At 45.8% G+C, this 14271-nt stretch overlaps 1 protein-coding gene across 2 annotated transcripts in view; it reads right to left on the bottom strand.

Annotated features, from left to right (window-relative positions):
* LOC106606919 (leucine-rich repeat-containing protein 4B) overlaps positions 1–8148 on the bottom strand; it is a 33010-nt gene extending 24862 nt beyond the window's left edge. The window contains exons 1-2 of one of the 2 annotated variants that reach the window (XM_014203389.3): positions 7802–8148; positions 1415–1572 (exon numbers count right to left, since the gene is read on the bottom strand). The gene's annotated coding sequence lies outside the window, so the exon portion shown is untranslated. The other variant, XM_014203390.3, reaches the window with a different exon arrangement.
* Positions 8149–14271: the final 6123 nt, after the last annotated feature.

The raw sequence follows: 14271 nt of genomic DNA, 5'->3' as shown, positions 1-14271 counted from the left end.
ACAATTAATCCGTATTTAAGGGTGTTAAGCATGTTGATACACTCAATTCCTGTGCACTGAGGGGGAAGCCGGAGTCAGCCGTTAATCAAAATGTCTCTCAGCCATTTACAGAGCCATGTAAACGGCCCCCTTTCCCCGGCTCCGTTCAAAGCCCCCTCCACACACAGCATAGCTCAGCACTGCTTGTTGCTCCAAGCTATTTTTGTGAGAACTTGCTTCAGCATTTTTTCCGTCAAACCTTGTTTTTCAAGTTGCCTTTTCCACTGCAGGGGAAAGGCACGCAAGCATGCGTGTAGGATTGTTTTTGTGGGGTCAAAATATGATGTGTTTTACAGAATGCATAGAATGTGTTTGTGTGAGTGTTTGTGCATTTATCCTCACTTGTTCTATGTGTGTCACATTCTATGTGTGTCTACATTCTGTGTGTGTCTACAGTGCTATATGTGCATTTTTAAATGTATGTCCTTATGTGTGATGGCATATTGTGTGTGTTTGGGAGTGTGTGGCAGTTGAATGTTTGTGCACGTGTCATAACAAATTTCATATGTGTGTGTGTTAAGATCCTACAGTGCTGTGTGAGATTGTGTGCATTCTTGGCGAATAAGCATAATGTGTGTGTATTTGTGTGTATATGTTTTGTGTGATAAGTAACACTCCCCCATCCATCCAGGCCTTGCCCCAGCATGCTCTATGACTGACACACTGACTAATACACAGACAGATAAACACCCTCACTGACAAACACGATAAGGATTCGCCTAGGAAACACTGACACAGACTGACTGATGGACGTCTCCATGGAGACCAGTCACCAAGACTGACACCACGTCAGTCTTTATCACAGCAGAGTGCCGTGCCAACCAAATCATTACGAGAGAGAGAGAGAGAGAGAGAAAGAGAGAGAGAGAGAGAGAGATGCAGGGATAGATGGATGAATTGAGGGACAGTGAGAGAGAGAAACATGGAAAATGTACTGTATATGGAGTGAAAAAGGTATTGGCTGAGAATATGGAGGAGTAAACAGGAAAAAAACAAGCTTGTATACCTGACAGCAGGGCACCTCTTTATCACAGGACACGTCCCTGTCATCCCTCCCTTCTGCTTTACTGTGATATCATGCCTTCTTGGTCTCACCCCATCATTCACATCTCACTTAGTTTTACTCCATCCACTCCCTCTATCATCCCTCTTCTTTTCCTCTGTGATCTTTCAATCCTCTCTTCATATAATGCTTGTGTCTCTCTCTCTCCTCACCCCTTTCAGTCCGACTGCTCTTTCCACACCTCTCCTCTCTCCTCCGCTGGTTTCTACACCATTCCCCTGTCCACGATCTCTCTCCACCCCTCTCTCCCACGCTGTGCGAAATAGAAGCGCTCGCGCAGACTCGGGTTGCCATAGTAACCTGCTCACTCACCATCTTGCGTGTCTCCGTCACATCAGCAGCAGGGGTGTCCGTCGCCTGGCTCTGCAGTTCCCAACACGGGGCAGCTCCATCACTCCACACTGAGGACTGGGGCCTGGCCTTGGGTGCTGGGGCTCTCACTCACTGGTGCTGCTGCACCCAGTAAATAACTAGGAGAGAAAAAAATGCAAGAGTAGCAAAATATATAAATAAATGAGTACAACTGAGTCAACAGTCTCCGTATAACCCCATCCTGCAGACCCCTGAGAAGAGGACAAATAAAATAATAAAGGCATGCGTGTTATTCACCATGGCACTCAGAATAATCATCCTTCCTAACCATAGTGCAGAATCAGTGATTTATCGCAGTAATCATGTATGACGTCACTAGCTGCAGCCTGCCTGCTCCTCTCTGGCCTTCAGAGAGCTCTACTAGGAGACACTGGGGGCTGCTCTCCCCCACTGTCACATTCTCCCTGTGACATCACCAGCCTGGGTGTGTAGCCCTCTGCCTATGTGTCCTTCTCAGTCATGTTCCCACTCAGCTTGTTGAGCATTGTTGGAGTGACCTCACCAAACAGTGACCTTACCAAACAGTCAACCAAAAATACCACGTGTTAAAATCCCACACATTTTAGTCAATTAGCAAATGCTCTTATCCAGAGCAAAAAGGGTTAAGTGCCTTGCTCAAGAGCACATCAACAGATTTTTCAACTAGTTGGCTCAGGGATTCGAACCAGCGACCTTTCAGTTACTGGCCCAATGCTCTTAACCGTTAGGCTACCTGCCACCCCATGATGCTTTGTGGTCATCATAATCATACCATTATCATCATCACCATTACACTGTAATAAACATCATCATCAACATCCTCGCAGGCATGCAGGCGCTAACTGTAGTGCTCTCTGATCACACACAGCCAGTCAAGCAGACAGAGGAAAAGCCCCTAGCCTCAGTTTGTCTGACTTTGCATGGCTATATTGAGCTCTTATGTTGCCACTGACCCGAAACAAACTCCCTCAAGATACTGTGCCTTGATGCAGCCAAGCTGCCATGGCTCCAAAGAAGAGAGGTCACTGAAAGCTTGACCGCTTTCATTACCCCACCATATTTACTAACACGTGATCTAACAAAAGTCCCCCACCCCACTACCATCACCCAACCGGCTTAGCCAATATACGACCAAACCATGTAAAACTGGCCGCTTTCATTAGCCAACCAATTTTTAATAACATGATCCAACCGTAACCCTCCTGCTTCCAGGCACCCATGTGACACATGAGTGAGCAGCAGCATGATCACGTTCCATTATGTGACCGGCTTTACTAACACATGGTCGAACCTTATAGTAGAGTCGACCACTCTCACGGAGCACATGAAGGAAAACCATCTATGGCCGCCAGTCTCTACCCAGCGGTCCCGACCCAGCGGTCCCGACCCAGCGGTCCCTGGGTGGTCCTTACCCAGCAGTCCCTACCCAGCGGTCTCTACCCATGTGGTCCCTACCCAGCGGTCGCTACCCAGCGGTCCCTACCCAGCGGTCCCTACCCAGCGGTCCCTACCCAGTGGTCTAGTAGAGCCGACCACTCCCACAGTACCTTTCATTAACACTAGAAGGTAACCCATCTATGGCTCCCAGTCCCTACCCAGACTCCCCTGCTGTAAGGGACATAGACATGAGCACATCCCCCTCAGGGGAAATTCCACTATTTCTAATGATGTCAATTCAATGGATTATGGTATTCATTTGATATCATTAACCATTGTCATTCTCCCCAACTATTATTCAATAATTAATGCCAGTCATCATGGCCCCAGAAGGGCCGACACCCAGGCCTAGGCTGGACACTCAATCAAACCAATCACAGCTAATTATATCTGCTCTGTCATCAGTGGCAGGCGGCTTAGCAGCTCTGCTGAGAATGGGTCAGTCTGTGCTCATGCAATATCCAGACTCTGGTTATTAAGATTGAAGTGATGCCAGATCATGCAAAAGGAAACCTAGATCTTTGTCCTTCCCTCCTGTGGTTAGGACAATGTATAGGCACATGTGGGGACAAACGCTGATATGTGTGACATGATAACAGAGGCTGTAATGCCATGCGGTTCATCACACTGCATTATTCAGGGACAGTCCTAGGTTGTTCCCACAAATTCAGCCTATCATAGCTGATCAGCAAGTCTCTCCAGCATGCTAGCAGTCAACTTCAACCTCCATCCTGTCGACACCAGCAAGTTGGGCTGCTATCAATCAATGACAATCCCAGCCTATATAGAGATCAGCCAACTTCTTGCCCTATTGAGAATAGTGCCAGTCTCATCTATATCCCCCTCTTGTTTTCTTTTTAAAAAGTCTAAAGTTTCTTTCTTTCTTTCTCTCTCACACACACACACAAATACACACAACCACATTTATACAGTAAAAGACACACGTCTTACTGTGGTATTTTCTCTCTAACGTAACACTCCAAAATGGTGAACAGAGCTGTGCAGATTGACAATGCTCAAGTCTAAAAGCACTTGATTCAGGTGACAAGAGCCCTGAGAGGGTAATGCATTATCTCCCAGTCAACTTTGCTCTTGGCTAGGTGTGCAGGTGTAATCTCCCCTGTTCCTGTTTGCTTGTTTTCATCTGCCTCATCAGTTATGCAGTGATGTGACTCTGAAATGAAAGTGCAGGCTGGCCTGATTTCTCAAATGACTGAGATCACCCATCCCACACTTAATTTGTGACAACAACAAAGTTATGACTCTCAGCTTGGTTTTGGCAGTTCAAATTAGTCTGCCAACTGGGCATAGTTGACCTGTCCACTCTTCTCTTCCTGGGGCAAACAGCCAACCAGGAGCTTGTGTGGATTCTGTGGGCTTGCTAACACAGTGATGTTCCTTTATTCTTTACTGTATAACTAAAATCTAGCAAGCTCTATATCAAAATCTAGTGAGCTCTATATTAAAATCTAGTGAGCTCTATATCAAAATCTAGTGAGCTCTATATCAAAATCTAGTGAGCTCTATATCAAAATCTAGTGAGCTCTATATCAAAATCTAGTGAGCTCTATCAAAATCTAGTGAGCTCTATAATAAAATCTTGTGAACTCTATAATAAAATCTAGCAAGCTCTATATTCAAATCTATATTAAAATCTAGATGAGTGCCATATTAAACCTAGCAATCTGTATATTAAAATCTAGTGAGCTCTATATTAAAATCTAGTGAGCTCTATATTAAAATCTAGTGAGCTCTATATTAAAATCTAGTGAGCCCTATATTCAAATCTAGCTGAGCCCTATATTCAAATCTAGCTGAGCCCTATATTAAAAGCTAGCGAGCTCTATATTAAAAGCTAGCGAGCTCTATATTAAAAGCTAGCAAGCTCTATATTAAAAGCTAGCGAGCTCTATATTAAAAGCTAGCGAGCTCTATATTAAAAGCTAGCGAGCTCTATATTAAAAGCTAGCGAGCTCTATATTAAAAGCTAGCGAGCTCTATATTAAAATCTAATGAGATCTATATTAAAATCTAGTGAGCTCTATATTAAAAGCTAGCTGACTGGGACAAAGCAAAATTATGTCAATTCTGAGCAGTGCTCCTTATTAACAACAACTCAGTTTGGATGAATGGGGTAAGAGTTAAAATTCATGGGATGTCCTACAGCAGGTCAACTATGTCTTGAATAAAATATTCCACCTGCACGCTATTAAGTAATCTGAGTTAACATTTCCTTGTGAATCATGACATTGTTTAATTTTAATAATACGCATATTAGGTAAAGAGGTGCCAATGGCTGTGCACTGTCAAGACTGAAAAGGATTCTGGGGCAGCCTGGGCCACAGCTACATGACAGATCCCTAACAGTTCCAAGGCCTTTACTAATTCAGTGTAGCAGGTTTCTGGATTTGCTGGGAGTGTGAAGCCCGGGGAAATTATGTCTAAACCCTTCAATCCATAGAGGACAATGCTTAATAAATAATGTTCTTGTTTTCCTCTGACTGTCCACCGCTTGCTATTGGTCACCTTTTGACCCAGTCTGGTTTTAATCCATTTCAATTAATCTCAAGGACATTTTTAGGGAATATCTTTGGTGGGGGGATGGGAGGGAAGGAAGGAATGAAGGAAGGAAAGGAAAGAACCACTTGTGTGTGTTTCAAGAGCTAGATTTATCCTTGTCTTTACAGCTACGAGATGTCTTGATCTTTTTAAAACCCTGCCCTTGGCTAAAAGGCCTTGTCTCTAATGTGATATTTAAAGTGACATTCTTCTCCTCCTCCCAGGGCCACTCTGTGACTTGTACTGGTCCTATGAGTGGAGAGGAGAGGGATGTGCACTTTGACTACCCACACAGCTCCACCTCACATGTACTAACAGGCCCCGTTTGATCTGAGCACTTTAAACATCTGCTATAAGGGAAGCATCAAAAACTTAACGTCATCTTACATTTTTACATCTGTAGTTACAAGCAAAATGGTTAAGAATAAGCACAGAGGCTTGTAGTTATAATGGCATACATCACAGTCGTTCACTGAGCAATTAAGAGTGAAGCAGTGATACAGTAGGTACTAACAAGCATCAAATCTGACATGGTGCCAATGTTTAATGAAAACTATTTCCACAGATGTAACAGCAGTGAGACTGGTTTATGGGACTGGGTTTATGTTTAAGACCAGCAGTGGATGAGGTTTGGATGATTGAGTGGACCAGAGATGAGTGTAAAGTCAGACACATGTAGAAAATGTTTTTTTTAAATGTTCCTTTTGCTCACTACTTCGTTTCTTGGGGAAAATATTCTCTCTAAAGTTGTGTATTTATTGGTTTATTAACTTTTTCTGTCCATTGCTCTCTATTTCATACACTTAACCCTTAAGTCCAACTCCACAATTAAATAACTTTTCATTCTCAGAATGGCAGCTTTCCCACAGTCATATCTCAACAGAAATGCCTCTGAGCACTGCTCCAAAATTAGCTTGGAGCTGAAATCCAACTTCAGCCATCCACCACCAGCTGAGAGGCAGAACTGGCCCAGGACCAGTGCTTGAAGGGCCTCTTTTAAAGCACTCTCCTCTCCCCCATTCTAGCCTAACCACCCATCGCACAACACACTTCACCCTCAATCTAATCCTGCCCAGTGCTCCACTTTGCCCCCTAACGCCCCATTAATAACTTAGCCCCTATCATAAACTCACGAAATCAAACTGTGCCCACTGACTGCTGTGCCAGGCAGCAATCTCATTCTGCCAGACTGCCCACCCACAACACACTGCTGCACATTAGCATTTCAATCTGCTCGTAACCGTTTCGTTGTGTTGCAGATAGAGGCGGTAGATCTTCATTCATCAGCCCTAATCTATCTGCTCCTTGTTCTCAATCAGAGGGGCTCCTCTGTTGGCAACAGTTATAGTGGCTTAACCTGCATGCCTCAGTCATGTGCCGCGCACGGTGCCTCCGCATTATTCACACTATTTGGGGACACTAATCATTGTCAATCGAGAATAACCAAACGAAACAGATGACCGCAAATAATGTGGCTTAATACTACCCACTGTGCACACACTGGTTGACTCAACGTTGTTTCCACGTTATTTCAGTGAAATTACGTTTAACCAACGTGGAATAGACGTTGAATTGACGTCTATACCCAGTGGGTATAGCCTAATAACTTTTTCTCAGAACTATTGGCCTATTGAATAGGAAATATTTAATTTGCCATGCATTAGGCTACTCAGCAGAACTATGAAATACGAGCCATAACAATACATTATTATAATTATAGGCAATAATTATTTTTAAAAAGTAGGCTACTGCTCTGTGCATTTATCAATTGTTATCAATGCCATTTGCCAAAGACACTACACCAATGTCAGAAACAGGCAATTTAACGAGACGCGCGTATGTCTTCTTATGAATTAAGTATGAAGTACACGAATCACTTGACTTTCCTGTTTCATTCGTACGCACTCTCACCAAATTAAATGTATCGTCTCGCCACAATTCATGGTTAAAGGCGCCGAAACTCCTCACATTTCAGGACGATAATGTAGGCTATCCGCTTGTTTCTTTCCAGAAACATGGTTGATATTCCGTCCTATCAATTCTGAAACGCGGTCCTTATTAAAGCAATAGCCTTAACATTTATCAGTTTACATTGATGCGCGTCGCTGCGTGCACGCACAGACGAACGCACGCAAACCCACACATACAGACCCCCGCATTAATTCGTTAACGACAACCGCAAATGAAATATATTGGAACAGCGAAAACTATTCAGCAGAGAAAGAATAGGCTGGTCATACCCCAACGCTGCTTTATGAAAGCTCAGAATCCAAAGTCAAACAACGGGATTTGTTTAACATGCGACACACGAATAACGTCCCTTATACTCTGATTCCATTTAATGAATCTTACCTTTCCTTTTAATATATTCCTTAAACTGCAGAGGCGTAGCCTATAGTCAGCGTCTTCTCTCCCCTCTCACTCGTCCTTTCTCTCTCTCTCTCCAACCCGCCCTCTCTCTCAAATTGATTCACCCTTTTTCGGCGCTTGTACCACAGTGCCGTGTTTTCCAGACCTAAGAAAGCAGAGCCCGTTCATCTTACATGGCCAGATGGAAAAATACAACCACCGAAAGTGGGTGATGGAAAAATCATGACGAAACATAGGCCTAGTAAACTATTTCGAGTAAATACGAATCGTTGACGATAAATATAGACATCTAATAGAAACATGTCCGTTTCTCTAGGCATGCGTACACCACTAATAAACACGCGCGCACGGCTGGAAGGAATGAGAATTTACAACAAGCGACAACAAAAAATGCACCTTCTCCCATTGATTGAGACCAGTCTGGTTGAATAGGATTATTTTCCCTTGTCTCAGAGGCAGGACGATTAATAACTTACATAACTTTATTCAATATGTAGGCTAGTCTTTCTTATTATGTTATACAATTAAGTACTGCACCTCTCTTGTGTAGATGCACCTTGACAATCCCTGTATCCGACGCGTAGGTGTTTACTATTGTCCCTATTGCGCTTTGGTGGTGCACATCCCACTCCTCTCATTGCTATGTAACGAGGACGCAATGACTATTGCTATATAGATTCATACACCAGCAGCGTCCTAAACACGTTTTGTTATTGTACTGAATAGTTTACATTCTCAAAGTTGTGGCAACAATATCAATCAATATAATTAAATTAATCCCAAAGTTGTTGCGCAAATGAAAGTCACACACTCCAAGACGCAACAAATTGAGTATTTGAAAAGGTGGCCATATTATCCAAGCTTTATGGTGCAGGTGTGTGAAGGTGAACACACATTTGTCACATGTCACAAATAGCAGATCATGCAAGACTCATTCTCACTGCTTCACTGGGTTTAATGGACGACTGGCTCCGATGTGGCAGGGCCTGCAAACTATTACAGACTACAAAGGGAAGCACAGCCAAGAGCTGCCCAGTGACAGAGCCTACCAGACAAGCTAAATAACTTCTATGCTTGCTTCCAGGCAAGTAACACTGAAACATGTATGAGAGCATCAGCTGTTCCTGAGGACTGTGTAATCATGCTCTCCACAGCTGATGTAAAACCTTTAAACAGGTCAACATTCACAAGGCCAGATGGATTACCAGCAAGTGTACTCCGAGCATGAGCTGACCAACTGTCAAGTGTCTTCACTGACATTTTCATCCTCTCCCTGTCTGAGTCTGTAATACCAACATGTTTCAAGCAGACCACCATAGTCCTTGTGCCCAAGAACACTAAGGTAACCTGCCTAAATGACTACCAACCTGTAGCACTCAAGTCTGTAGCCATGAAATGCTTTGAAAGGCTGGACATGGCTCACATCAACACCATTATCCTAGAAACCCTAGACCCACTCCAATTTGCATACCGCACCAACAGATCGACAGATGATGCAATCACTATTGTGCTCCACACTGCCCTTTCACACCTGGACAAAAGGAACACCTATGTGAGAATGCTATTCATTGACTACAGCTCAGCGTTCAACACCATAGTGCCCTCAAAGCTCATCACTAAGCTAAGGTCCCTGGAACTAAACACCTCCCTCTGCAACTGGATCTTGGACTTCCTGATGGGCCGCCCGCAGGTGGTAAGCGTAGGTAACAACACATCCCCCACGCTGATCCTCAACACGCCCCCACAGGGGTCCGTGCTCAGTCCCCTCCTGTACTCCCTGTTCACTCATGACTGCACGGCCAGGCACGACTCCAACATCATCATTAAGTTTGCTGATGACACAACAGTGGTAGGCCTATCACCGACAACGATGAGACAGCCTATAGAGAGGTCAGAGACCTGACTGTGTGGTGCAAGGACAACAACCTCTCCCTCAATGTGATCAAGACAAAGGAGATGATTGTGGACTACAGGAAAAGGAGGACCGAGCAGTCCCCCATTCTCATCAACGGGGCTGTCGTGGAGCAGGTTGAGAGCTTCAAGTTCCTTGGCGTCCACATCACCAACAAACTAACATGGTCCAAGCACACCAAGACAGTCGTGAAGAGGACACGACAAAATCTGTCCCCCTCAGGAGACTGAAAAGATTTGGCATGGGTCCTCAGATCCTCAAAAGGTTTTACAGCTGCACCATCGAGAGCATCCTGATGGGTTGCGTCACTACCTGGTATGGCAACTGCTTGGCCTCCGACCGCAAGGCACTACAGTGGGTAGTGCGTACGGCCCAGTACATCACCGGGGCCAAGCTTCCTGCCATCCAGGACCTCTATACCAGGCGGTGTCAGAGGAAGGCCCTAAAAATTATCAAAGACTCCAGCCACCCTAGTCATAGACTGTTCTCTCTGCTACCGCACGGCAAGCGGTACCGGAGCGCCAAGTCTAGGTCCAAGAGGCTCCTAAATAGCTTTTACCCCCAAGCCATAAGACTCCTGAACAGCTAATCAAATGGCTACCCAGACTATTTGCATTGCCCCCCCCCACTGGAATGCTGCTGCTACTGTCTGTTATATCTATGCATAGTCACTTTAATAACTCTACCTACATGGATAGGATAAAGTAATCCTTCTAACCCCCCCCTTAAAAGATTTTGATGCACTATTGTAAAGTGGTTGTTCCACTGGATATCATAAGGTGAATGCACCAATTTGTAAGTCGCTCTGGATAAGAGCGTCTGCTAAATGACAAATGTAAATGTAAATGTATGTACAACATATTACCTCAATACCAGTGAACCCACACATTGACTGTACCGGTACCCACTGTATATAGCCCTGCTATTGTTATTTACTGCTGCTCTTTAATTATTTGTTATCCTTATCTCTTACTTTTTTGGGGTATTTTCTTAAAACTGCATTGTTGGTTAAGGGCTTGTACGTAAGCATTTCACTGTAAGGTCTACCTGTTGTATTGTGCGCATGTGACAAATACAATTTGCTTGATTTAGATCGAAAAGCATGTGCTGATGTGAACAGTGGAGGCTGCTGAGGGGAGGACGGCTTATTGGAATGGAGTCAATGGAATGGTATCTAACGCGTGGTTTCCATGTGTTTGATACCACTCCATTGACTCCATTCCAGCCATTATTATGAGCCGTCCTCCCTTCAGCAGCCTCCAGTGATATACATATAATCCTGACAGACAGCTGATGAAGATAAATGTGCATCTGTGTGTTTTTAGTTGTTACTCTACAGGTTATACTCAGGGTTTGAAGTTGACTAGGTAGAGGGAGAGAGAGAGAGAAAGAGAGGGAGGGAGAGAGAGGGGGGAGGGAGAGAGAGGGGGGAGGGAGTGAGAGAGAGAGAGAGAGAGAGGGGAGAGGTAGTGAGAGAGAGAGGGGGGGAGGGAGTGAGAGAGAGAGAGGGGGGGAGGGAGTGAGAGAGAGAGTGAAAGAGAGAGCGAGGGGGGGAGAGGGAGAGTGAGCGTGAGAGCAAGCGAGAGAGTGATATATATAGAGAGAGCATATGAGCGTGTGTGTGAGAGAGAAAGTGAGAGGGGATAGAGAGAAAAATAGTGTTTGGGTGTATGTGTGTGAGAGAGGTAGAGAGAGGAGGGGATAGAGAGATTGGGAGAGAGAACGAGTGTGTGTGAGAGAGAGACGGAGAGAGAGAGTGTGTGTGTGAGAGAGATGGAGAGAGAGAGTGTGTGAGAGAGAGATGGAGAGAGAGAGTGTGTGTGTGAGAGAGGTAGAGAGAGAGAGTGTGTGTGTGAGAGAGGTAGAGAGAGAGAGTGTGTGTGTGAGAGAGGTAGAGAGAGAGAGTGTGTGTGTGAGAGAGGTAGAGAGAGGAGGGGATATAGAGATTGGGAGAGAGAACGAGTGTGTGTGAGAGAGAGACGGAGAGAGAGAGTGTGTGTGAGAGGGGGGAGGTAGAGACGGAGAGAGAGAGTGTGTGTGTGAGAGACGGAGAGAGAGAGTGTGTGTGAGAGGGGGGAGGTAGAGACGGAGAGAGAGAGTGTGTGTGTGAGAGACGGAGAGAGAGAGTGTGTGTGTGAGAGGGGGGAGGTAAAGATGCACGTGTGCTTTTATTAGGGAACGTTCTCTGCTGTTTGGCTCTGACAGGTTCCCTTGGCAACGATCAAGCACATACAGTACCTAGAGCCCCACCCCCCAGCACACACATTCACTTATTGCTATGAATCTTTCAGAGCGGGTCTGTGTCCTCTCCATTTAGTACGATTTCTCTCAAATATGAGATCAATATTGTGATACTCAGGGATGGGGCGTGTCAGTGGGAGACAGCGATTGGGGGACTGAGAGAGGAAGGAGAGGTCATTGCAATGAGAGACTGTGTCTGTGCAATAGAGAGAGAGAGGGGGAGGGAAGGGGGGCCGGGGATAATCAGATGGGCGATTAGTGGTGAATTGATAACGTTCTATATTCAGACATGGTGAATCAGTCTTTTTCACAGCCACTCTTCTCTCAGTCTCTCTCTCTGACACACACACACACACACACACACACACACACACAGAACTTCTGTTTGTGCGAAGGCAGCCTGCTTCATTGTCATGTCCTATCTCCCTATACCTTCCTTGTCATTCCACGTGAGTAACGGACCATTTCATGAAAGTCAGTTCGTTACATGTGATTGGGGCTCCCTCTAAGGTCTGTGTTTGGAATGGTGCCCACTCAATGCCCCCATTATGTACATGGCCTAAGCTGCCCCCTCCAACCCCTTACCCCCTACCGTCTCTCTTCCGTTTACCCCACCAGTCCCACTCGCTGCAGTACACAATAGAGCACTCACTCCACAGACATATCTATACCATTAGCTTTCTTTCTCCCTCTCCTCTCCTCCCTGTCCCCTACCCCCTCCATCTCTCTATGCAGTAACGGTGTGGCATTGTTCACAGCCTATAGAAGTCCCCTGGAATTCCATACCAATGTGCAGCGCTTTTGCATTGCATCGCTCTCCCCTCCTCCCCTGCATGCCTCCCTCCATCCCTTTCTCTATTAAATTTCCAGTCACACAACAGTGCAGTGGATATCCCTCCCTCTAACTCACACACACCACATCCCTCCCTCCTTCTCTCCCTCTCTTCTTCTCTCTCTCTCACACAGAGCTGTTGTCTGTCTGCCTGGATCTCTATCACTGCCTCTTGATATTGACTGTTCTTTCTCCACTTTGAACCTCTCAATCTCTCTCACCCTTGATATAGACCGCTCTCTTTTCACCTCCAATCTCTTCATCTCTCCACCCTCATCATTTAAAAAGAGCCACACACACATCCACTCCTCCTTCCCTCTCTCTCTCTCCCTGTACCGCAGTGTCTGCTCAGGCTGTATGATCAGGAGTGACCCCCCCCCCCCCTCTCTCTCCCGCGCTGGGTTCTGTTCTGGCTGTCAGGGGAGCCTATAAGTGACTGATTGAGTGAGTGGACACCACAAGCCGTTAAATGAATAGATGGGAGCCGCTGGAAGGATGCAGTTCATATGAAGGTAGAGCACTTGCAACCTAGTATCTGCGGTTCTGCGTTTTGGTTAAAGCTCTGTCCTGCTACGCTGGGTTGATGTTCCTGTTCCTCTCTGTGTTGGGCTGTGTTAGCACATTGAGATGTGCTGCAATGTTCAGATCTCATGGCTGCGGTGGTGTGGATGTTGCTGTGTTTGTGAGTTAAGTGTCTGTTAGCGTTAACGGTTAGCGTTGGGATCTGTGCCATGTTAGCACGCCGCTGGGCCGCAGCAACATGGAGACTGTAGGGTATGAAGTGAGCCACACACCGGCCGTGCAGGAGGCACCCTGTTTCCATTCTCAGTAGTTCAGAGCTGAACTCTGCATCATCTGGAGGCCTTGGGAGACCTTTGGTCTTTATCTGATGGGTTAACAGCATGGACCCCAGCAGTAGACAACAACCTATCCTCTGTGATACATACCAAATTCAACATTCATCTCTCGTGACTAGCCAGACTAGGATCCATCCATGCTCTGAAGCTTAGCTTTACACTCTGAAAGAGGAGCTGCATTCTGACAGAGTTAACCAAGCCTGCATCTCCACCACTGAGTCGATAGACCTCCTCCATCACAAACAACACCATCTGGCACCCCACATCCATTAGGCTGCATTGACCTCCACCACCAGGCCCAGTGCACCTCCCCCACCAGGCCCAGTGCACCTCCACCACCAGGCCCAGTGTACCTCCACCACCAGGCCCAGTGCACCTCCACCAACAGGCCCTAAAAAGTAAAGACCAATCCAATTTAAGGCATGATATGATCCCCTCTCCAGGCTAAATGTAGCTGTACCAGAAGGCAGTAAAAACACATCCACTCACCGCTAGGCCTGATAACACTCCTCCTCTCCTCCAGCATGCCATAAAACAAACTCTGCCCCCAGGCCCATAAACCCCACCAGGCCCAACAACACTCCTGCCACCAGGCCAATAAACTCCATCT

This window comes from Salmo salar, chromosome 06 (genome assembly GCF_965601325.2).
Source record: "Salmo salar chromosome 06, fSalSal1, whole genome shotgun sequence".
NCBI classification, from domain to species: Eukaryota; Metazoa; Chordata; class Actinopteri; order Salmoniformes; family Salmonidae; genus Salmo; species Salmo salar.
The sequence above is the reverse complement of the archived record's forward strand: the minus strand, read 5'-3'. Positions and strand labels throughout refer to the sequence as shown.